The 25285-nt window shown below is 40.9% G+C and overlaps 1 protein-coding gene across 2 annotated transcripts in view; it reads left to right on the top strand.

The window, feature by feature from the left end:
* Positions 1-25285, top strand: part of NTN4 (netrin 4) — a 133665-nt gene that overhangs the window by 4205 nt on the left and 104175 nt on the right. The window lies entirely within an intron of this gene.

The following is a 25285-nucleotide window of genomic DNA, read 5'->3' as shown; positions in this document are numbered from 1 at the left end:
TTAATATAAATAGGAAGTAAATAAAAACAAAGCCAAGAAAGAAAAAAAAATCTGTTTGACAGAAGGATACTTTTGTATGACAGTAGCAAACAAATGAAAGTAGTTGCTTTTAACATACAAAGGTTCTTCTGGGCTCACAGACACATGAATTTCAGCTTAGGCCATCTTAAACTCATTCTGCAAAACAGCCTCCTTAGCTACTGATCCAATTTCTATGTGGAATGTTTTCTCTTTAATATTCCTTTCTCCTAAGGGAGAAACAGGTCTCTTTTTAGCTCTTCTTAACTTATGTGGCAATACCTTGAAAGGCTCCCCCCAACCCTCAGGTGTATGAGAACAGAGAAAACTGAATAAAAGCAGATTAAGAGAATATAATAATTCAATAAGTAGATGAAGAAATACTGATTCAGGAAAAAGAGAGGAGAGTATAATCATTCTAATTCTGGTCCATGTCCTGAATATACAGACTAGATAAGTGGCTTTCAACTAGGGGTGATTTTTGGCTCCTCTTCCCTGGGGACATTGGGACACTTGAAAATATCTGGAGACATTTTTGCTAGGGGGAGGAACACCACTGGCATCTAGTGGGTGGAGGCCAAGGATGATGCTAAACCTCAGACGATGCACAAAATAGCGTTCCCCACCCCATCCCCAACCAAAAATTATCTAGCTCAAAATGTCAATGTACCGAGGTTGAGACAGCCTGGACTATTAGGCATATATCCAATACATGGATCACAATGGCTACAGAAACTAGGATAAGCACTCTTCTAGCATCCTTTATATAACTATTCTCAGACTTCCCAGGTAGTTGTGTATAATCAGCATGTATTGACCCCCTCAGGCACTGTATTCAACGCTACTAATTCTGCTTTTGGTGTGGTATGGGGAGGTGCTTGCCAGGAGCCTGATGAAAAGGTTGGTTTGGGACCTCCTTTCCCCACTTCCATAGATACATGGAGACTTTTGCCATATCATTCAGCCACTTCTTCTGTGTGCACCTTGAAGAGACCAGCAAGAATAGTGCTGCTGGCACCAGAACCAAGTAGGACATGGTGCAAGCAGCACACTGACTGTTTTCCATTCTTCATGGTCCCCAAAGTTGGCTGAATATTGTTAAGCCCATTTGCAACCTGTCATGATGGACATTTTTAAAGATACCAGGACAGGAAAGAGACAGATAAGTTAGTCTCATTGTTTTGTTATGTGGAGAACACTTTGTGCTGAAAACAAATGAATGGCTTGAACTCTCAAATTGCTTTGGAATTGATCCTCAGGCTCATATCGGCTCCTTACATCTCAGTGCTACTGGGCCTTGTGTATCTATGAAGTTGAAAAAATACAGTTTTAGTAACCAGATGGCAGGCATGCTCATTTAGCAAATATCACATTGAATTTATTGCAAATTTATTGCCACAGTCCAGCAATTATTTAAAGATGACTATAGTAATCTCTACTGGGCCTTGTTTATCTGTGAAATTGCAAAAATACAGTCTGAGTAATCAGATGGCAGGCATGCTCATTTAGCAAATATCACATTGAATTTATTGCAAATTTATTGCAACAGTCCAGCAATTATTTAGAGATGACTACAGTAACTTTGAACTAACCTATATGGAAATACAATCTTGTCTTTTTTAAAACCAACTATTTATTGTCATCAATGTTTATATCAAATTCCAAGCAGATAGAGACTAACATTTATGTAAGTTATTTCAGTGTACAGATACCTTCTAAACCTAGTTCATAAGTGTTTTTAATTGTAGTTGTCATTTTAGCAGACTTTTTTTTTTTGAGACTGAGTCCCGCTCTGTCGCCCAGGCTGGAGTGCAGTGGCACAATCTTGGCTCACTGAAGCCTCCACCTTCTAGATTCAAGCAATTCTCCTGCCTCACCCTCCTGAGTAGCTGGGATTACAGGTGCACACCACCACATCCAGCTTTTTTTTGTCTTTTTAGTAGACATGGGGTTTCACCATTTTGGCCAGGCTGGTCTTGAACTCCTGACCTAGTGATCCGCCCTCCTCGGCCTGCCAAAGTGCTGGGATTACAGGTGTGAGTCACTGCGCCCGGCCTCAGCAGACATATTTTAATGGTGAGAAAAGCATCAAGTGTGACCTAGTTCCCTCTAGAGCATTATTTGCAAGTGTAAAGTGTAAAGAAGTCATTATAGAATTTCTTCTTTGCAGAGGACAGGTTTGGGAACTAATCTTTCTCTCCTGAGTTAAAGAATGGAAGAGTCTTTCTCTAACTCAAGGACTACAGGAAGCCTCCCCAGAAGTGATTATTGCCTTCCTCTCCTCTGTCATGTTAGAATATATATAAATCAGTGCAGTACTACAAATTTATTTTGCAGTTTCAACTCCATGTCACCAATTTCCATCTTTGAAAATTGTGTGCTCAGAAAAAGAAGCTAGTCAATCTAGTTTAAAAATAAGAAGTCTCAAATTTCATTTATGGCTTATTTGCAATATTATAGACCTATATTTTCCTCCATTCTATATAAGGTTTAAGACTTCTCTAGGTATTATCCTATTAATTAGGCTAACATAAATATATGCCAGACTCAATTTGTTTCCAATGTTCATTCAGAAATACTGCTTTGGGTTTTGAGAGCCTGGAGCTTCATGTCTAAAGAGTCAGCTACCTCCATCAACAGAGTGGAAGGCACCAGTCATCCGAAAGAGGACTTCAAAAACATGGGCCCAAAAATTCACCCAGAAGAACACTTTTTAAATAGGCATTAAACCTGCTATATAGAAACTTCCTAAACTGCCCAGCTCTTTCAAAGAATGGGGTATGGCTATCCTAAAACGTGTCTCCTTCCTGGGAGATGAGATTGAGGCTTGAGCTAAAATGATTTGCCCAACAACATACCGTTAGTTACGTGGCAGAGCTAGGACTAAGTCACAAGTCTTCTGACTTGAAGTCTAGTATTTGTTCCATAAAATCAAGTTCTCTCCCTCTATTTGTGACCCTCAAGAACTACTGGTGGGGAATATCTTATATCTCCCTCCTCTCTCACTCTCTTAAAGCCATTTGCTGCTATTCATTTGGAGATGACATGAAGGTAAAATGGAATTTGCCAAACAGTTTTCTCCTGAGCAGTAATGTCCTCTGAGATGGCAGTGGTATACTGAGAATAAAAGATACCATTGTTAACTTAGGCTGGGAAACACTGACTGGGTTTAACAAATTGAAACATTTAGAAATACATTAATATTCTCATTATGTACCCTGTATCCCCAAATGGGAGATTTAGGATGTGACATTCCTGGACTTACTTGGCTATGAAACCCTCTTTTTGCAGAATTCGTTACTATCTTTCAGGACCCTAATGATCCACAGAGCACAGCATGGGAAATGCTGGGGTGGAGGTTTAAGTGCTCCCAAAACTCTGGTGAAAGGCACAGACAGGCCTGGGGCTAGGCATCCTTGGATATCAGGACTCTGTCCATTAGGAGCTTAGCCTCCTATGTAGTTGGAGCAGTCAATAATAATAACCTTGAGGCTAAAAATGATAGGTTAATTAGGCTTTTTCAGGATGTAAAAGAAGCACTCTCAGATTACCTCTGGATACAGCAAACACAAGGAAGTGGGAAGATGTAGCAAATCGTCTTAGATGCCACACAGTCAGGCCTCATGACACTGGAATTGCGATGATCACTGTTAGGAAACAGCATCTGTTCCAGTGTGGCCCAAAAGTAACTCTAAAGGGATGTAGTTACGGTCTCCTTAGAAGTGAGCATGACTTGCTCCCTGCTCTATTAACTCTCTATTAAAAGAACTCTATTCAAAATTGGATAGCAACCAACCAAAGCACACAGATTTTTAAAATTTTTCTCCAGGGCATTATGAAAATGTACCATTCAAAGGCAGGACTGTAAAGTCGGAGACAGCAGTACAGAGAAGCCAAGAACAGAGGGAGTAGCTGGGTCTCAAAGTAATCTTTGAATAGAAAAGGATTATTAGGCTGGGCACAGTGGCTCACGCCTGTAATCCCAGCACTTTGGGAGGCAGGCAGATCAACTAAGGTCAGGAGTTCAAGACCAGCCTGGCCAACATGGTGAAACCCTGTCTCTACTAAAAATACAAAAAAGTTAGCCAGGTGTGGTGGCACACACCTGTAATCCCAGCTACTCGGGAAGCTGAGGCACGAGAATTGCTTGAACCTGGGAGGCGGAGGTTGCAGTGAGCCGAGATCACGCCCCTGCACCTCAGCCTGGGCGACAGAGTGAGACTCTGTCTCAAAAAAAAGAAAAAAAAAAAGTAAAGGATTATTAAAGAGGGTAAGGCTCGTGTCAGTTTTATTTACCTGTATGTCCCTAGCATTTAGCACATTGCTTGGATCACAGTAGGCAGTCAATAAATCTGTAACTGAATAAATAAATGAGTGATATGACAAGCAGGGAGAAATGACAGGGGATAAATGAATAAGCCTTGGGCAGGGGATGAGGATCAGAAACCTTGGTTAACTGGAGAAGCTGAGTTGGTAGTCATATGAGACTAGTTATGGTATGGGAAGCGCAACCAATAGAGGATCTTAAATGATGTTTATTCACCCATTTATTCAAATAATTTTCAAGCTACTATGTGTCAGATCCCATTCCAGGTGGCATAGACATGGCAGTGAACCAAACACATAAAAATCCCTGTATCCATGAAACTCAGATTCTAATGTGGGGATGGGGAGATAGAGAGCAAATAAGTAAAATCTGTGTTATGTCGGAGTGTGGTAAATACTAAGGAGAGAAAACAAAACGGGGGAGGGGATGGGGAATGCTGGCAGGGGAAGGTTTGCTATTTTTATTTTTCTATTTTTTTAAATTATTACTTTTATTCAATTAAAGCAGAAAAAAGAAATGGGGAACATAAACAAATGGAGAAATAGAAATGACATGGTAAGATGAGAGAGTCAAGCTTAACAACTTTTTTCTTCCAACTTTTAAGTGCAGGGGTACATGTGCAGCATGTGCAGGTTTGTTACATAGGTAAATGTGTGCCATAGTGGTTTGCTGCACAGATCATCCTATTGCCCAGGTATTAAGCCCAGCATCCATTAGCTATTCTTCCTGATGCTCGCCCTCCTCCCACCCAGGTTTGCTATTTTTAAAACAGATTGAAGGATTTGTGTTTGATAGAATGGACAGTGACAAGGACTATGAGTTCCTGGCAAGTTTTCATGAGTGAACAAAACCTATAATTAAGGGTCACATTTGTTTTATGGTAATGGTATGGTTTTTTTTTTTATTATACTTTAAGTTCTAGGGTACATGTGCACAACGTGCAGGTTTGTCACATATGTATACATGTGCCATGCTGGTGTGCTGCACCCATTAACTCGTCATTTACATAAGGTATATCTCCTAATGCTATCCCTCCCCGCTCCCCCTACCCCACAACAGGCCCCGGTGTGTGATGTTCCCCTTCCTGTGCCCAAGTGTTCTCATTGTTCAATTCCCACCTATAAGTGAGAACATGCAGTGTTTGTTTTTTGTCCTTGCAATAGTTTGCTGAGAATGATGGTTTCCAGCTTCATCCATGTCCCTACGAAGGACATGAACTCATCAATTTTTACGGCTGCATAGTATTCCATGGTGTATATGTGCCATATTTTCTTAATCCAGTCTATCATTGATGGACATTTGGGTTGGTTCCAAGTCTTTGCTATTGTGAATAGTGCCGCAATAAACATATGTGTGCATGTGTCTTTATAGCAGCATGACTTATAATCCTTTGGGTATATACCCGGTAATGGGATGGCTGGGTCAAATGGTATTTCTAGTTCTAGATCCCTGAGGAATCGCCACAGTGTCTTCCACAATGGTTGAACCAGTTTACAGTCCTACCAACAGTGTAAAAGTGTTCCTATTTCTCCACATCCTCTCCAACACCTGTTGTTTCCTGACTTTTTAATGATCACCATTCTAACTGGTGTGAGATGGTATCTCATTGTGGTTTTGATTTGCATTTCTCTGATGGCCAGTGATGATGAGCATTTTTTCATGTGTCTGTTGGCTGCATAAATGTCTTCTTTTGAGAAGTGTCTGTTCATATCCTTCGCCTACTTGTTGATGGGGTTGTTTGTTTTTTTCTTGTAAATTTGTTTGAGTTCTTTGTAGATTCTTGATATTAGCCCTTTGTCAGATGAGTAGATTGCAAAAATTTTCTCTCATTCTGTAGATTGCCTGTTCACTCTGATGGTAGTTTCTTTTGCTGTGCAGAAGCTCTTTAGTTTCATTAGATGCCATTTGTCAATTTTGGCTTTTGTTGCCATTGCTTTTGGTGTTTTAGACATGAAGTCCTTTCCCATGCCTATGTCCTGAATGGTATTGCCTAGGTTTTCTTCTAGGGTTTTTATGGTTTTAGGTCTAACATTTAAGTCTTTAATCCATCTTGAATTAATTTTTGTATAAGGTGTAAGGAAGGGATCCAGTTTCAGCTTTCTACATATGGCTAGCCAGTTTTCCCAGCACCATTTGTTAAATAGGGAATCCTTTCCCCATTTCTTGTTTTTGTCAGGTTTGTCAAAGATCAGATGGTTGTAGATATGTGGCATTATTTCTGAGGCCTCTGTTCTGTTCCATTGGTCTATATCTCTGTTTTGGTACGAGTACCATGCTGTTTTGGTTACTTGAAGTATAGTTTGAAGTCAGGTAGCGTGATGCCTCCAGCTTTGTTCTTTTGGCTTAGGATTGACTTGGCAATGCAGGCTCTTTTTTGGTTCCATATGAACTTTAAAGTAGTTTTTTCCAATTTTGTGGAGAAAGTCATTGGTAGCTTGATGGGGATGGCATTGAATCTATAAATTACTTTGGGCAGTATGGCCATTTTCACGATATTGATTCTTCCTACCCATGAGCATGGAATGTTCTTCCATTTGTTTGTATCCTCTTTTATTTCATTGAGCAGTGGTTTGTAGTTCTCCTTGAAGAGGTCCTTCACATCCGTTGTAAGTTGGATTCCTAGGTATTTTATTCTCTTTGAAACAATTGTGAATGGGAGTTCACTCATGTTTTGGCTCTCTGTTTGTCTGTTATTGGTGTATAAGAATGCTTGCGATTTTTGCACATTGATTTTGTATCCTGAGACTTGGCTGAAGTTGCTTATCAGCTTAAGGAGGTTTTGGGCTGAGACAATGGAGTTTTCTAAATATACAATCATGTCATCTGCAAACAGGGACAATTTGACCTCTTTTCCTAATTGAATACACTTTATTTCTTTCTCCTGCCTGATTGCCATGGCCAGAACTTCCAACACTATGTTGAATAGGAGTGGTGAGAGAGGGCAACCCTGTCTTGTGCCAGTTTTCAAAGGGAATGCTTCCAGTTTTTGCCCATTCAGTATGATATTGGCTGTGGGTTTGTCATACATAGCTCTTATTATTTTGAGATACGTCCCATCAATACCTAATTTATTGAGAGTTTTTAGCATGAAGGGCTGTTGAATTTTGTCAAATGCCTTTTCTGCATCTATTGAGATAATAATGTGGTTTTTGTCTTTGGTTCTGTTTATATGCTGGATTACATTTATTGATTTGCATATGTTGAACCAGCCTTGCATCCCAGGGATGAAGCCCACTTGATCATGGTGGGTAAGCTTTTTGATGTGCTGCTGGATTCGGTTTGCCAGTATTTTATTGAGGATTTTTGCATCGATGTTTATCAGGGATATTGCTCTAAAATTCTTTTTTGTTGTGTCTCTGCCAGGCTTTGGTATCAGAATGATGCTGGACTCATAAAATGAGTTAGGGAGGATTCCCTCTTTTTCTATTGATTGGAATAGTTTCAGAAGGAATGGTACCAGCTCCTCCTTGTACCTCTGGTAGAATTCGGCTGTGAATCCGTCTGGTCCTGGACTTTTTTTGGTTGGTAAGCTATTAATTATTGCCTCAATTTCAGAGCCTGTTATTGGTCTATCAGAGATTCAGGTTCCTCATGGTTTAGTCTTGGGAGGGTGTATGTGTCCAGGAATTTATCCATTTCTTCTAGATTTTCTAGTTTATTTCCGTAGAGGTGTTTATAGTATTCTCTGATGGTAGTTTGTATTTCTGTGGGATCGGTGGTGATATCCCCTTTATCATTTTTTATTGTGTCTATTTGATTCTTCTCTCTTTTCTTCTTTATTGGTCTTGCTAGCGGTCTATCGATTTTGTTGATCTTTTCAAAAAACCAACTCCTGGATTCATTGATTTTTTGAAGGTTTTTTTGTGTCTCTATCTCCTTCAGTTCTGCTCTGATCTTAGTTATTTCTTGCCTTCTGCTAGCTTTTGAATGTGTTTGCTCTTGCTTCTCTATTAATTGTGATGTTAGGGTGTCAATTTTAGATCTTTCCTGCTTTCTTTTGTGGGCATTTAGTGCTATAAATTTCCCTCTACACACTGCTTTAAATGCGTCCCAGAGATTCTAGTATGTTGTGTCTTTGTTCTCATTGGTTTCAAAGAACATCTTTATTTCTGCCTTCATTTCGTTATGTACCCAGTAGTCATTCAGGAACAGGTTGTTCAGTTTCCATGTAGTTGAGTGGTTTTGAGTGAGTTTCTTAATTCTGAGTTCTAATTTGATTGCACTGTGGTCTGAGAGACAGTTTATTATAATTTCTGTTCTTTTACATTTGCTGAGGAGTACTTTACTTCCAGCTATGTGGTCAATTTTGGAATAAGTGCAATGTGGTGCTGAGAAGAATGTATATTCTGTTAATTTGGGGTGGAGAGTTCTGTAGATGTCTATTAGGTCCAGTTGGTGCAGAGCTGAGTTCAATTCCTGGATATCCTTGTTAATTTTCTGTCTCATTGATCTGTCTAATGTTGACAGTGGGGTGTTAAAGTCCCCCATTATTATTGTGTGGGAGTCTAAGTCTCTTTGTAGGTCTCTAAGGACTTGCTTTATGAATCTGGGTGCTCCTGTATTGGGTGGAACTATCCTATATTTAGGATAGTTAGCTCTTCTTGTTGAATTGATCCCTTTACCATTATGTAATGGCCTTCTTTGTCTCTTTTGATCGTTGTTGGTTTAAAGTCTGTTTTATCAGAGACTAGGATTGCAACCCCTGCCTTTTTTTGTTTTCCATTTGCTTGGTAGATCTCCTCCATCCCTTTATTTTGAGCCTATGCATGTCTCTGCACGTGAGATGGGTTTCCTGAATACGGCACACTGATGGGTCTTGACTCTTTATCCAATTTGCCAGTCTGTGCCTTTTAATTGGAGCATTTAGCCCATTTAAATTTAAGGTTAATATTGTTATGTGTGAATTTGATCCTGTCATTATGATGTTAGCTGGTTATTTTGCTGTTTAGTTGATGCAGTTTCTTCCTAGAATTGATGGTCTTTACAATTTGGCATGTTTTTGCAGTGGCTGGTACTGGTTGTTCCTTTCCATGTTTAGTGCTTCCTTCAGGAGCTCTTGTAGGGCAGGCCTGGTGGTGACAAAATCTCTCAGCATTTGCTTGTCTGTAAAGGATTTTATTTCTTCTTCACTTATGAAGCTTAGTTTGGCTGGATATGAAATTCTAGGTTGAAAATTCTTTTCTTTAAGAATGTTGAATATTTGCCCCCACTCTCTTCTGGCTTGCAGAGTTTCCACCAAGAGATCAGCTGTCAGTCTGATGGACTTCCCTTTGTGGGTAACCTGACCTTTCTCTCTGGCTGCCCTTAACATTTTTTCCTTCATTTCAACTTTGGGGAATCTGACAATTATGTGTCTTGGAGTTGCTCTTCTCGAGGAGTATCTTTGTGGTGTTCTCTGTATTTCCTGAATTTGAATGTTGGCCTGCCTTGCTAGGTTGGGGAAGTTCTCCTGGATAATATCCTGCAGAGTGTTTTCTTACCTGGTTCCATTCTCCCCATCACTTTCAGGCACACCAATCAGATGTAGATTTGATCTTTTCACATAGTCCCATATTTCTTGGAGGCTTTGTTCGTTTCTTTTAATTCCTTTTTCTCTAAACTTCTCTTCTTGCTTCATTTCACTCATTTGATCTTCAATCACTGATATCCTTTCTTCCAGTTGATCGAATTGGCTACTGAAGCTTATGCATGTGTCACGTAGTTCTCATGCCATGGTTTCCAGCTCCATCAGGTCATTTAAGGACTTCTCTACATTGGTTATTCTAGTTAGCCATTCATCTAATCTTTTTCCAAGGTTTTAAACTTCTTTGCAATGGGTTCGAACTTCCTCCTTTAGCTCGGAGAAGTTTGGTCGTCTGAAGCCTTCTTCTCTCAACTCATCAAAGTCATCTCTATCCAGCTTTGTTCTGTTGCTGGTGAGGAGCTGCGTTCCTTTGGAGGAGGAGAGGCGTTCTGATTTTTAGAACTTCCAGTTTTTCTGCTCTGTTTTTTCCCCATCTTTGTGGTTTTATCTACCTTTGGTCTTTGATGATGGTGATGTACAGATGGGGTTTTGGTGTGGATGTCCTTTCTGTTTGTTAGCTTTCCTTCTAACAGTCAGGACCCTCAGCTGCAGGTCTGCTGGAGTTTGCTGGAGGTCTATCCAGACCCTGTTTGCCTGGGTGTGAGCAGCGGAGGCTACAGAACAGTGAATATTGCTGAACAGCAAATGTTGCTGCCCGATCGTTCCTCTGGAAGTTTTGTCTCAGAGGAGTACCTGGCCGTGTGAGTTGTCAGTCTGCCCCTACTGGGGGGTGCCTCCCAGTTAGGCTACTCAGGAGGCAGGCTGTCCATTCTCAGATCTCAAACTCTGTGCTAGGAGAACCACTACTCTCTTCAAAGCTGTCAGACAGGGACATTTAAGTCTGCAGAGGTTTCTGCTGCCTTTTATTCGGCTATGCCCTGCCCCCAGAGGTGGAATCTGCAGAGGCAGGCAGGCCTCCTTGAGCTGCAGTGGGCTCCACCCAGTTCAAGCTTCCCAGCTGCTTTGTTTACCTACTCAAGCCTCAGCAATAGCGGGCACCCCTCCCCCAGCCTGGCTGCCGCCTTGCAGTTCGATCTCAGACTGCTGTGCTAGCAATGAGCGAGGCTCTGTGGGCGTGGGACCCTCTGAGCCATGCACAGGATATAATCTCCTGGTGTGCCGTTTGCTAAGACCATTGGAAAAGCGCAATATTAGGGTGGGAGTGACCCGATTTTCCAGGTGCCATCTGTCACAGCTTCCCTTGGCTAGGAAAGGGAATTCCCTGACCCCTTGTGCTTCCCGGATGAGGAGATGCCTCGCCCTGCTTTGGCTCATGCTTGGTGCACTGCACCCACTGTCCTGCACCCACTGTCCAACAAGCTCCAGTGAGATGAACCCGGTACCTCAGTTGGAAATGCAGAAATCACCCGTCTTCTGTGTCACTCACACTGGGAGCTGTAGACTGGAGCTGTTCCTATTCAGGCATCTTGGAACCAAGCCTCGGTAATGGTATGTTTTAAGGTATGGGAAAATGATGTTGGATATTAATTAACCCAACATTCATTGATAAAAACCCCTTTTGCTAGTGTTCCTTAGAATGAGAGCATTTGAAAAGGAATCTAAATGTTGTTAATGGAAAAGAATATTACTCATGAGTAATCTGCAGCCTAAAGATAGTTGAAGTGACTTGTCTTCAATTACTCAGCTGAAATCTGTGTTTCCTGACTTCTAGCCCAGTGCTATTTCCACTATACTAAGTTGAAATACCTTTGTGCCAAGTCAAGTAGCATGAAAGATACAAAAACTATATACATTCCGTTCCTTCACACTCCTTACAACCTACTGGGTGAGAGAGTAAACATGATAATTTATGGACTGATTCATTAAATTATATGAGATAGTGCATGCTTAATCCCCCAAATATGTGGTGTAGATAATATGCCTTTCAAGATCCAAGTATTCATTTGTCTCTAGGCCATGGAAAGGGCTGTGTTTCAATACCTTGTGATAAAGTCAGTATGGCACAAGTGTGCAGAAAATGATAAATTACTTAATCGGGGTTTTATGGGCATTTACATTTATGATATGTTAAGCAATATTTAGAATTTCTCAAAAGATAAAACAAAGTCGTATATGAGTAGGAATGCTTTCTAAGCATGACTGTTCGGTTAACTACTTGTAGTCTTCAACTGGCAAAATCTGTTCATGCCTATTTCCACAGTAGCAGTAGTCACAAGTCATAATGGCTGCTAATAGCTGTTGAAGCCTTCCCACCTGCCAGGTGCTCCCAGTGCACTGCATCCCTTATTCTCACAAGAAGCTCCTTAGTTAAGCACCAATATTAACTCTCTTTTACAGACAAAGAAACTGAAACCTAGTGAGTTGAAATAACACAGAGTCAAATAATAGCTAAAATTATTGAGCTAACCTATTCCAGAGCTGGGATGATTAATTTGCCTTGAAGTTATTTATATGATTAGGCTTTATTATAAAACACCAATCTTTTTTTTTTAAAAAAAAAAAAAAAAGAGAGAAAAACTAAAACTAAATTTCCCTGGTAATCAGTAGGTATTGTATACAACATATAGTCTACTGATAATTTGTAATATGGTGGTATGCACTTTGCATAATAAAGTTACTGCTTTTACATTAGATAGAAGAAGTATATATAACAAGTAAAGACTCTTTGCACTTAGTGTTATCCAAGATCGTTTAAAATAAGCTGTATGGGAATGAACATCACAGTTCTTCAGTACCACTTAGCATGCTTTGTTATTTGATTGGTTTGGTTTTTGCGGGGAGGGAAGGTACTTTTTATCTAGTTAGTACCCACTTTAAGTAGTATTTCTAATGAAGTCATCTAATGTATTAATGTTTCACCTTGCATTATATTTTAAATGTAAGGTGCTAAATAAAGTAAATAAGTAAAATATGTAGAATGCTACATAGTGATAAGTGCAAAGGAAAAAAAAATAAAGCAGAGATGGGTGCTATGGGGAGAAGAGGCTTATGTTGAGATGGGGCTCCCAGAGAAAGCCTCATTGAGACGTTCGAATAAGGACCCAAAGGAAAGTAGAGGTGAGTTGTGGACATACATAGATAAGAGCAAAGGCCTTGAGGAAGTCCGCCTGGCACCTTCCAGTGTGCGAGGAGGTTGATACCAAAGCTAAGGGGTCCAGGTGCAGTGTAGTAGGTGAGATCAGAGTGATGGGCAGGTGTGGGCATGCGGGCCCTCAAAAAGAGGTGCCCAGGATGACTCAAACTTACGCCTAGATCAATTCAATCCTGTTCATTATTTTTAGCATTCCCTCAAAGGAGCCCCAATTTGAACCATATGTTATTCTGGGCTTATTTATAAAGTCATTTGTTTTTAGTCTGGGTGATATTAGAAGCCATTGGAGGCCAGGCATGGTGGCTCATGCCTATAATCCTAGCACCTTGGGAGGCCAAGGCTGGTGAATCACCTGAGGTCAGGAGTTTGAGACCAGCCTGGCCAACATGGTGAAACCCTGTCTCTACTACAAATACAAAATTTAGCTGGGCGTGGTGGCAGGTGCCTGAAATTCCAGCTACTCAGGAGGCGGAGGCATGAGAATAACGTGAACCCCGGAGGGCGGAGGTTGCAGTGAGCCGAGATCGTGCCACTTCACTCCAGCCTGGGCAAAAGAGTGAAACTCCATCTCAAAAAAAAAGAAAAAAGAAAAAAAAGAGCCATTGGAGATTTTGAGATTTTAAGTGGTGGGGTGATATTATCTATTTTTAGTACGATTACTCTGGCTTGTGTGTTAATAAAAGACCAAAGAGGGAAGGAGGGTGAGGGAAGAGGCAGGGGGACCATTTAGAATCCTATTGCAATAATTCAGACTAGACTTGATGGTGCATGGGACAGAGGGCAGAGGTAGAAATGGTGAAAAGTGGTTGAATTCTAGATCTATTTTGTTGATAGAGCCAACAGCATTTGCTGACAGTTTGGGTGTAGAGTGTAAGAGAAAGAAGTAAGTATGTTTTTAGTTTGAGCACCTGGAAGAATGCAACGACCATTTACTGAGATAGAGAAGATGTGCCAGGGAACAGATTTGGAGAGGAAGACCAGGAACTCATTTTCAGACACGTTAAGTATGAGTTGCCTTTTAGACATACAAATGGAGATACTTAGGAGGCCACTGGAGTTTAGAGTTCAGAAAAGCTGGCTGGACCAAACATATGTGTGAGATTTTAAGCTATGAAGCTGGTTGAGATTGCCAAGGGAGTGAGTATGGATTAAAGAAAGAGAAAGTTCTAAAAACTGAGCCAAGGGGAGGATTAAAGTTAGTCCATTGATGCTGCCATTATTGAAAACACTTTTGCAACTAATCTTGGGTGGACGTGGTGGCTCATGCCTGTAATCCCACCACTTTGGGAGGCTGAAGTGGGTGGATTGCTTGAGCCCAGGAGTTCAAGACCAGCCTGGGTAACATGGCGAAACCCTGTCTCTACAAAAAATACAAAAATTAGCTAGATGTGGTGGCACACACCTGTAGTCCCAGCTACTTGTGAGGCTGAGGTGGGAGGATCACCTGAGCCTAGAGAGGCTGAAGCTGCAGTGAACCATGATCGCACCACTGCACTCCAGTCTGGGCAACAGAGTGAGACCCTGTCTCAAAAACAAGAAAGAAAACCAATCTCACTAATTTATGGGTCCAACTTTTGTTCAATTAAGCAACAACATGAATTGATTTATGTTGGGTTACCATAGTCAGAATGGTGGGTGCAAACTCTAAAATCACAGGTGAGAGAGAAGTTGGGAATGGCAATTTCACATTTTCAAAACATGACCTAAAACAAGCAGGGAGAAGGCAAAGTACTAATCAGATAACAAATGATGATGGAAAAGGGAGAGGGAGCAATAGTTGGCATGCTATATTGAAGGAGGAAGAAAACTTTGAAAATACTGTGCTGAAAGAGAAATGTTGATTTTAGAGACCTTCAGATTTTGAGGGCCTCATATTCCATTCATGTTGAAATTATCTAACTTTTCATCCTTTTTTGACTCTCAAAATTTCAGCGATAGGAGCAATTTTTTGGAATGCCCCTGGACTATCACAGTATTGTAAACAAAGTTAAAATATAGATAGCATTGTACACATTTTTCTGCTTAATGTTATGAAATTTGATTTACAAAATTTGATGGAGAGCATCTACCTTGACAATCCCATTTAAGTAAAAGGGTTTATACTTTCACAATTTCAATTTGTGTGCAGAATTTTTTAAAAATTTATTCATCTTCTAATTAGTATTGAATATATTAATATTTAATTGTTCTGTTAAGGAGGACAAGGGAAAACCAACATTGAGAGATCATCGTAGAATACAACGGTTTCTGTGCCAGGCAGTTTGCATACACTCAGTGTATCTCTAAGAAACAAATTCTTGGCCCCGCGCGGTGGCTCACGCTTGTAATCCCAGCACTTTGGGAAGCCGAGGCGGGCGGATCTCGAGGTCAGGAGATCGAGACCATCCTGGCTAACACGGTGAAACCCCGTCTCTACTAAAAATACAAAAAATTAGCTGGGCCTGGTAGCGGGCGCCTGTAGTCCCAGCTACTTGGGAGGCTGAGGCAGGAGAATGGCGTGAACCCGGGAGGCGGAGCTTGCAGTGAGCCGAGATCGCGCCACTGCATTCCAGCCTGGGCGACAGAGCGAGACTCCGTCTCAAAAAAAAAAAAAAAAGAAAAAAAAAAGAAACAAATTCTTTTCCTGGATGGTTCATCTTGCTAATGAGCAAACAAAAACAAAACAACACCCTTCTTTCTATGTCATATTTCTCTTCTCTTCTTCCCCTTCCTGCCACTGGCAGAGGAGCAGAAGTCTTCCCAGGCCTCTGCTATGTTTACTGATGTTACTTTACACTTCATAATCCCAGTTCCTAAAACAAAAAATAATTTTGAAAAATATTCACGTGCTTTCTACATGACATCATGTTCATTTGTGCTGACACTGTCTTCTGGCTGCTACTGAAAAAGGCTTCTCTGTTTTAAAGTTGAATTGAAGAGAGAAGATGTGATCACCCTCTTACACTGTTTAATCTATGTCAAGAATTTCTGTTACTTTTTATTTCAGCCAATCTGGCCCTTCTGAGGCCCTTGAGGTTTTCCACCAGTTTCTTTTGTAACAGATGCCTACACTTGTCTCATATTCTGTGTCCCAGTAAATAGCCCCTGATCCCACCACCACCTCCAAATAAAAAGTAAAGGTAATGGAGGTCACATCAAACTGGTGCTGCATCAGGAGAGCCGGGCATCTCACTCTCCAGGAACCCTCATCCTTGCCCTCCATCCTAACACACCCAAATGGGTGCAAAACTCTTCCTTTCGTAACCATAGCTCCCTCTCTGATGATCATGAAAGCTCAGAAGAATGTAAGCCCACTGGAACACCCTCTTGAAGGAGGGGAGTGTAGTGAGAAAGTGTAGTTTGCAGAAACCAAAACCAGGTGATTGGCAGCCCTTACATCCCACCTTTCTTACTCATTCCCATTTGTTGCTTCTGGCCATTTTTCTTTCTAATTTCCACTTCTGTTAAAGGAAACTAAATATGGCCTGAGAAGGACTCTGTACTTCTATATCTGAGTCGTTGTGGACAATCTGTAAACTAATTTAATAAGTAGACAAGATTGAAAACCCACCGGGAGTGGTCACTCACGCCTGTAATCCCAGCACTTTGGGAGGCCAAGGCTGGTGGATCACCTGAGGTCAGGAGTTCAAGACCAGCCTGGCCAACGTGCTGAAACCCCGCCTCTACAAAAAAGACAAAAATTAGCCGGGTGTGGTGGCGCAAGCTTATAATCCCAGCTACTTGGGAGGCTGAGGCAGGAAAGTCGCTTGAACCCAGGAGATGGAGGTTGCAGTGAGCGGAGATCACACCCTTGCACTCCAGCCTGGGTGACAAGAGTGAAACTGCGTCTCAAAAAAAAAAAAAAAAAAAAGATTGAAACCTAATTTAGGAGTATGCACTGTAACAACAGCTGAGTCTTGACCAATCCCAATGTCCATACTTCAACCATTCATGCACTGCCGAATGTTCAAACTGTGTTCAAATAAGGCAAACGCCAACCTGTACCAATCCAGCTCTTCTGTACCTCACTTCCAATTTCTGAACATCATTTCCTTTTTTTTTTTTTTTTGGTCTATAAATCTTCTTCCACCACTGGCTGCGGTGGCATCTCTGAATCGGCTGTGATTCCGGGGGCTGCCCAACTCGCGAGTCGTTCATTGCTCAATTAAACTCCTTTAAATCTAATTCGGCTGAAGTTTTTCTTTTAAGACTCCAACTTATGTCCCAGTAGACCACTTATTTTATCTCTGCTCTGGCTCCTATTTGTCTGTAAAAATGGACATGATACTTAGCTTGCCCCCATGATTTTCTCTCTGGAATCTTCTATCAGTTCTCTCAATTCCACTGCCCCCTGACCTTCTGTTGCATCCCAATCCCAGCTCAATCTCACTGTTTACCTTCTTGCTCCTTCGGCTAGACAGCTGAACTCTACTGGAGAAAATAACAACACAATCATACTGAGAGATGCCTTTATGTTTTCCAGTCTCAAGTTTGCCCTAAAACTTCCCTGGAAGTTCTTCTTCCCTTCCGCTCTCTTTCTTCCCTGCAGAGACTCTCAAAGCTTCTCTCTTCTCCCTGACATCTCCACAAACCCCCTGCTCACTCTCAGCTAAAGAGCTTGCCTCCTGCTTCACAGAGAAAATAGATGTATACATGGCATTGCTGTCTAACCCAGAGAAGCTCATCAAAGCAAAAATCTGAGAGTTTCTCTCAATTCCTTTCTCTCCTTCAGCCAGTTTCGATTATCCACCAGGACCTATCCCATTGTGCTACTTGGGTCTCTCTTTAGTGGGTATGCCTCTCTCCATCCCTGTAGCTACTATCTTAGAGCAAACCACTCTTATTTTTCTTCTGCGTAATTGTGGCATTCTCCTGAATGTTCTGTTCTGTCTCGCTTGCTCCCCAATTTATTCTCTATACTGCATTCTCAAGGATATTTAAAAAGTACAAAATGTTACTTCCTTGCTTGAAACTCTTCAGTGACTCCCCAGGTGCATTATCATGAAGTCCACATTCTTGAATGTGGCTTGCTAGGCCCTGTCTGAATGCCCCCCTGGCCTCTTGTCTCATCCCTGCCTCCTGAGCTGTAGCCTCTAGCTGGATCTGTTGAGCTGCTTAGATCACTCTCAGGTGCCATGTTCTTTCTCACTCTCTGACCCTCCTTGGCTTGGTGGGGGAGGGCTCTCCTTTTCTGATCCCCTCCCCCTAATCCTGCCTCTCATTCATTTAAGTTAATTAAGTCACTCAAATAATTTAGGGGTAGATGGAGAAATACTAGATAATTCCCACTCATCCTTAAGGAATTTGCTTAAACTTCACCTTGCACCAAGATTCTGGGTTAGGTGCAGTGTACACGTACATCACATGTGTGCACCCACAGTATCCTACGTTCACCTCTGTCATAGTACTTACCACATTCTTTAGCGAGCTCCCTAAAGTAGCTCAGACCACACTTGGAGAAACACTGCCTTAGCATCTCACGTGCTGCCTGACATATTCAATAGCTATTGGTCAAGTAAACCAACTCTTGCACTATTGTTGTTATTGTTACTGACAACAACTTTGTATTGCTTCATATGGTTTAAAGCACTTTTATGGCAGAATAAGGGATGTGCAGACACACTAAATAGTGTGTTGGAGAGATGCCTTGATAAGCGTCTCATAAGTTAGCCATTGAGGATGACAGATCCTCGGGCAGACAGTTGGTCGGTGTGATTTCTCAACAAGGACGATGTCATGGGTTACATCCCTCTGCAAATCCAAACCACAGGCTCTATTCCCAGTATACAAAGGCCTAGCGCAAAGGGTTCCCGTTTAGATGGAAAGGTACAGATCTATCACCACCTCCTGGAAAACAGTGCAAGGTGCCTCTGAAGGTTCACTTGGAGAGGGGGCGTTGCTTAGTTTTTCATCAATATGGGAAATGATTGGGAAGGGTGCCTTATGCTCCCAGCTGGGCTCTTTGTCACAATGCTGAGTTCGTTGCATGGGGTGTTGTTTTGTGATTCTGAAAAACAACTGCCTTATGACACTGTGGACAAGCTTGTGCAGCTATTTGGCTTACTGGGATAAATGGCCAAGCTTGTTACTTTCTCTCCGTAAGCACTGCTAAGCTACATTCAATTCACCTGTGTTTTTGGATTTGGGAGGAGAAACTAGTTAAGGGAGAAAACTTTCTTCGGTGAGAGAGGTTTAAATATTATTTTCCTTGCCAAAACAAACAAAATAAACTTTTTTTGTGAGAAATTTCTGAGCTGTGCCTCTTCCCTATTACCTGTACCTCATTATAGTATATTCCTGTCTTTAAGGAGTTAGTCTGATTGGGACTTTTAAATTGCTGTCTCTTAAAGGATGGGTAATAATTGAAAGGTAGAGCAGGGAGTTCCATGGAAAAGTGCACCTGTGTAAGGAAAGCCAATCCTGAGAGTGGTTGGAGAGGGTGGTGTGGTGAGGGGTGGGGAAGAAAGGGAGACAGAGGAAGATGAAGCTAGCCCTGGGTGCTCCACGGGGAGCAGTTTGGACTCAATCCTGTGGGTAGTGGAGATCCATCAACAGTTTTTCTGAGTAGAGATAACATAATCAGAACTGTTTAAGAAAGAAAACTCAGGGGACAGTGTGAAAGATTCTTGAGTAAAATGTATGAGATTAAACTTAACAGTGATAAATATTAATTCCTTTTTACAAAAATCAGCTGTACTACACCAGAGAGGTGTGACTTATCAGCCATTCATGTGAAAAAGACCTGAAGGTTTTAATTGACTGAGATCAACGCGAGTCAACAGTATACCATGACTGCCAAAAAAGCGAATGCAATCTTAGGCTACATTCATGGAAGAATAATGCTCCAAACAAAAGAAGAGAAGAGCCCTTCTGTCTTCCCGTCTAGGCAAGCACAGCTAGAATATTATGCGCAGGTCAAGATATTCCTATTTAGAGAAAGCTGAGCAGAACTGGTGAGATCAATGAGAAACCTCGTTATATAATGAACAATTAACTTGGGATATTTCGCCTATGAGAGAGGATTTATGGATGTTCAGGAATTGCTAGCATTCTTTAGATGTTTGAAGAGGGATTAAATGGGCTCTGATGCTTTCAAAAGGCAAGAGTATGACCAAATAACTTTCTAAAAAACTTGTTGTATCCAAAGACCAAATGAATTCCTTTCAGTTTCTCATCCCGTGAAATGTTTCCGCAAAGGCTGAATGATCTACAGTGAGAAAAGGTACAGAGAGGATTTATGTCCAGATTCAGAGGCTTAGGTCAAGACCTTTGAATGTCCCATTTAACTGTGAATATAGATTATGACTTAAGAAAATATTTTACATCCAACGACTCCAGTAGAAGAGGGCTTGTGTTGGACACTGCTTAGCAAGATCACTGAGTCTTCAGCTAGCTAGGCAGGAGCCCATAATTTTGGTGAAACTCTTTTAGGGAAATCTTATTTCTTGCTACTGTAAGAGGAGCACCCTTTTTAGCCACTGAACATAAGGATGTCACTTAACTGCCAAAGAAAAGGAAGGCAGAGGAAAAAGGCAAGAAGTCCCCGAGTCTTTCTGAGTCTCTGTATTAATGGGTGACATTTTATCTATATTTATAATGATACTAGACACAATATGGCAGTCTGCGTGTGTGAGTTGGGCTCTAGTCTGTCACCAGGCTCTGGTGGTGCCAGCTCTTAAGTTGGTTCTCCACTTCCACTATTATCTGTCTAGTTCCATCTCTCTCATTGCACACTCAAATCTCGAAAGTACCCTAAAAGGCTATCTCTGTATTTTAGGGGCCTTGGATTCTTCCTTTGTAAGTTGGATCAATGTGAGAAAGAATAAGATAAAGCATATATAAACGTGTTTTATAAATGGCTAAGTACTATATAAGTGCTATTATTAATAATCATATAATTCTATTACATTATTAGTGAAGTAGACTTTTGGGGCCAGTTCATCCTGTCACTCGGCAAATATGTGGGTGCCTCTATATGTCTAGCACCTTCCGAGGCTCCGAGGATATGGTAGTAAACAAAATGGACACAAAATGCCTTCTAAAGCCCAGACAACTGACGTACAAATACATCTTTAGAGCACAACCCAGTCGTTAAGTTAGGGACTTCCTGTACTAACTTTGGTCAACTGTCAATGTCTCCAAGAGCGTTGAGGGTCTACATTTTTGCTTAGTGCTTTTGGACAGACATTGAGTTAGAGGACAACATCAGTCTTGGCATTTAATAGTAGATACCGTGAACACAAGAATTGTGTCTTCTCATTAAAGCAGTAGCCCAGTCATCTACCTAGACAGGCAATAATATAGTGGTAGTTAGATTTAGATAAAAGTGAACAAATCAGAGGTACAAAGAACAATTCTTGTCTCTTCATTCCATATTTAGTTTGACATATTTATTGAGACTACAAATTCTTTTTGAACTGTGTTATGAATGTCAAGTACAAGATAAGGAACTATGTTTTTAAAGATATTTTTAGACAGCAATGTTATGGTAAGATACAAGTATGAGCTTAAAGTAAAATGTCTTATCAAAACTGAAAGAAATGTATCCACCTACATCTGGTTGGTATTTCAGACTCATGAAGGAATTTCCAAGTGATTCTGTTAAGAGGTGGCTCTACAGTGAGTGAGTGAACAAGTTAGATTTCTAGCCCTCCTCTGGCTTCCCGTTCGGGACTTGCCTTTATTCTTTTATTAGGGATAGGCACTCCTCATAATTTATATGACAGGTTAATATGCTTTAAAAAAATCTCTCTTAAGGTCCTGTTCAAGTTAGGGAGTTATAACGTGTAAAAGATTCTCAATTTGAAGTACTGTAATCAGAAGTCTCACACACACTCATTTTCCAAGAACTTTATAAAACATGCACCAGGCACAGGTAGAAAGTGACAGCCAAGAGTTCAGTGATGTATTATTTCTGGTGCTTTTTTAGCCCTTTTTTTTTTTTTTGGTCGGGGCTGGGGGATGGAGTCTCGCTTTCTCACCCAGGCTGGAGTGCAGTGGTGCAATCTTGGCTCACTGCAACCTCCGCCTCCTGGGTTCAAGCGATTCTCCTGCCTCAGCCTCCTTAGTAGCTGGGATTACAGGTGCCTGACGCCACGCACAGCTAATTTTTGTATTTTTAGTAGAGACGGGGTTTCACCATGTTGGCCAGGCTGGTCTCAACCTCCTGACCTTAGGTGATCCGCTGGCCTCGGCCTCCCAAAGTGCTGGGATTACAGGCGTGAGCCACTGTGCCCGGCCAGCTCTCCTTCTTTAAAAGCCCACTTAATAAAGCAGTTAGCTACTTCTAGATGCTCTGGCAGGTGCTGTGAGTATAGCCAAGAGGGTCTGTTACCTATAGAGCTGACTCCAATTGCTGTCATCCACAAAGGCCATTTTAATCTCCTGCTCAGTTTCCAGTCAGCCTCCTGCATCACTTCAGCTGCTTAAGGGACAGTTACATGTTTTACAGCTGTGGCTCTCCACAACCCCACCCTTCTATGACTCAGCCTTGACTACTAGTCTGCCTGTCAGTATCATTGGCATGTAACCAGAAATATTATTTTCTTATGAACTAAATGATGCAATGACAGATGTTATAGAAATATGCAGGTCATATCAAAACACTCTAATTCAGATGTGGAAGTGACTCTTTCCTCCCCTTTCTCACCTCCCAAAATAATGACATTGGAACTTCAGTCTTGCATTCCAGTTTTACCATGATTAGAAGTGGTTGCTCAAGAGGCTATGTAAATAATAGGTCTCATAAAAACATATTTTTCTGTCTCATGCTACTGTCTCCACTCAGTCAGCTTCATTTCTTCCCCAACAGCTGTGTTGAAAGTACTCTAGGTCTTTTAAAATCTGAATATTACATTATGGAAAAATCTTTGAAATTTATTTGGATTAAAAAAATAAAATTGGGGCCGGGCGCGGTGGCTCACGCCTGTAATCCCAGCACTTTGGGAGGCCGAGGCGGGCGGATCACGAGGTCAGGAGATCGAGACCATCCTGGCTAACACGGTGAAACCCCGTCTCTACTAAAAATACAAAAAATTAGCCGGGCGTGGTAGCGGGCGCCTGTAGTCCCAGCTACTCGGGAGGCTGAGGCAGGAGAATGGCGTGAACCCGGGAGGCGGAGCTTGCAGTGAGCCGAGATCGCGCCACTGCACTCCAGCCTGGGCGACAGAGCGAGACTCCGTCTCAAAAAAAAATAAAATAAAATAAATAAAATAAAATAAAATAAAATTGGAAAAAGAAAGGTTCAGAAATAGAGGCTAGAATTCGCTTGACATCGTGGAGAGGAAAATGTCTAGAAAATACCGTCATTAGTAACATGTGCTTACGAGTTACAGAGAGGTCATCTGCTACTTAGCGAGAGTGGTAAATGGTGTAGAAACTATGTGATATGAGACATTATAGATAATTTACCTGGAGAATAGAAGTTAAGTTGATGGCTGTGCTTAAATATTTGAAGGATTTCCATGTTGAAGATAAAGTAGACTTGTTTTGTATAGCTCTAAGGCCAGTATTAGGAGTTTCAGGGAACAGACTCTAGCTTAACACAGAAGAACTTTTTGATAATTACACCTTTCTAAAACTGAAACACGCTGCCTGATGAGGCTGTAGGAGCTAGCAGAGAATGAATGGGCATCAGCCATTATAGAGGAACTTCTTGCATTGAGAAATTTGAGTTAAATGGCCTCATGTTCTTTTTTGATTATTAAAAATTCTTTGAGCTGTTTCTAATACCACTTTTGATAGAGATCAATTTTCAAGAATTAGGGGACAATTGGAATCTTATGCATTATTAATTTATCCATTTTTGTATCCAGAGTCTCAGTGCCTCATACAAAGCATTTCCTCAATAAGTAAAGTTTGAACTAATAAATAAGTATTTCTTTATGAAAAGGCTTAAGGTCACAGAAACTTAGGATTTTTATCTTATTTAATTATGGCTTTGTCATTATTTAAAAACAAAAATGACACTGATGATGAGAGACACAGTCGGAATTTATATGAGCCACATTTGCAATTGATTCATGTTAGAAATGCCTTTTCTTATCTAAATGTATAGGAAAGAAACGGTTTTAGAAGCCGAAATGAGAGTTAGTTTGTTTGCCAATTTCTCTTTCGAGCCCAGAATTTCTATTGTGAGCTTTCTTGCTCTGCAAGCCCAAAGCTTAAACATCCTGAAAAATTCTGTACTTTCAGCTCTCCTATATAAATCTCTACTCCATGAGCAGAAGGAAACAGACTAATTTCATACCATTTACTGTTTTCTGTCTCTATACGAATCATGTGAATTAGACTCACCTGTCTTTCAGTTGCACTGCTCGTACTTCAGTACATGTAGGACACAGTAGAGAGAAAAATATCTGCTTTTTACTTTTAAAGCCAATTGCTGGTCTCTATTTCTGCAAGTCTTTTCTTCTAACTCAGCTTTCAGTTCTCTTTCTTAATTCAACTCTTGCAACTAATCCTCATACTTCAGACCGAAACTTAATGGGAAAAGATATGTGAGATTCATCTCTACTGAGAAAACCTTTCATGATGTGATTAATACTTATCCTCAAGGTCTCCTACAAGTGAAGGACAAAGTGGCCCTATGCTGCCTAGTACTAGAGTAACAGCAAATATTTGTCTGTGGCTTAGGGCAAGTTGGAGGTCCCTTTGAAGTCTGTTTGGTAGCCAGGATCTCTCCACCAGGGTAACAGGGTTTAAAACTTGAAAAATTTTTAAACCTTAATCAGCACATTGGGGTTGCTCCTGATAAAGACTCTTGAATGAAAAAAATGGAAAGTACATTCTAGTCTAAGTTTGCATTTTGGAAATCCCCAGTAGGCACACACATGTTCAACAAGAAACTCAATTAGTTTTAACATCAAGTTAATTGCCAACTGTGGTGGTTTTCTGTGGCACCCAGTCAGGGAACGTGTTTAACATATATAATATGAATAATATATATGTATATATATGCATTTTTATAAGGAAGATTAATTGAGGAGATAAACAGGAGGTAATAAAATAATTTTAATGACTTAAACATGCAAAAATGGCTAAAAGCTTTTGCCACTATGGATAAGTTCACTAGCATTTGGTCTCATTACAGCTGAAGAGTTGTCTTACTCTTCAAGAGGGGGATAAAAGAAAAAAACTATGTGTTAATAGAAATGTAGATATAATTAGGTAGACTTAAAGAATTATTCTGGGTGCTCACAACTATGTGTTCATGGTTTATCGTTTTCCTACTGTGACCAGGTTTTGTAGGTAAATTAGACAACCTAGGTGACTCTTCTAATGTCTTTTGACGCACTTTACTTATAAGACTATCTCTTTTGGGCTGGGCACGGTGGCTCACGCCTGT

This window comes from Pan troglodytes, chromosome 10 (genome assembly GCF_028858775.2).
Source record: "Pan troglodytes isolate AG18354 chromosome 10, NHGRI_mPanTro3-v2.0_pri, whole genome shotgun sequence".
Lineage (NCBI taxonomy): Eukaryota > Metazoa > Chordata > Mammalia > Primates > Hominidae > Pan > Pan troglodytes.
Note: the sequence above shows the minus strand (reverse complement) of the source record. Positions and strands in the feature narration are given on the sequence as shown.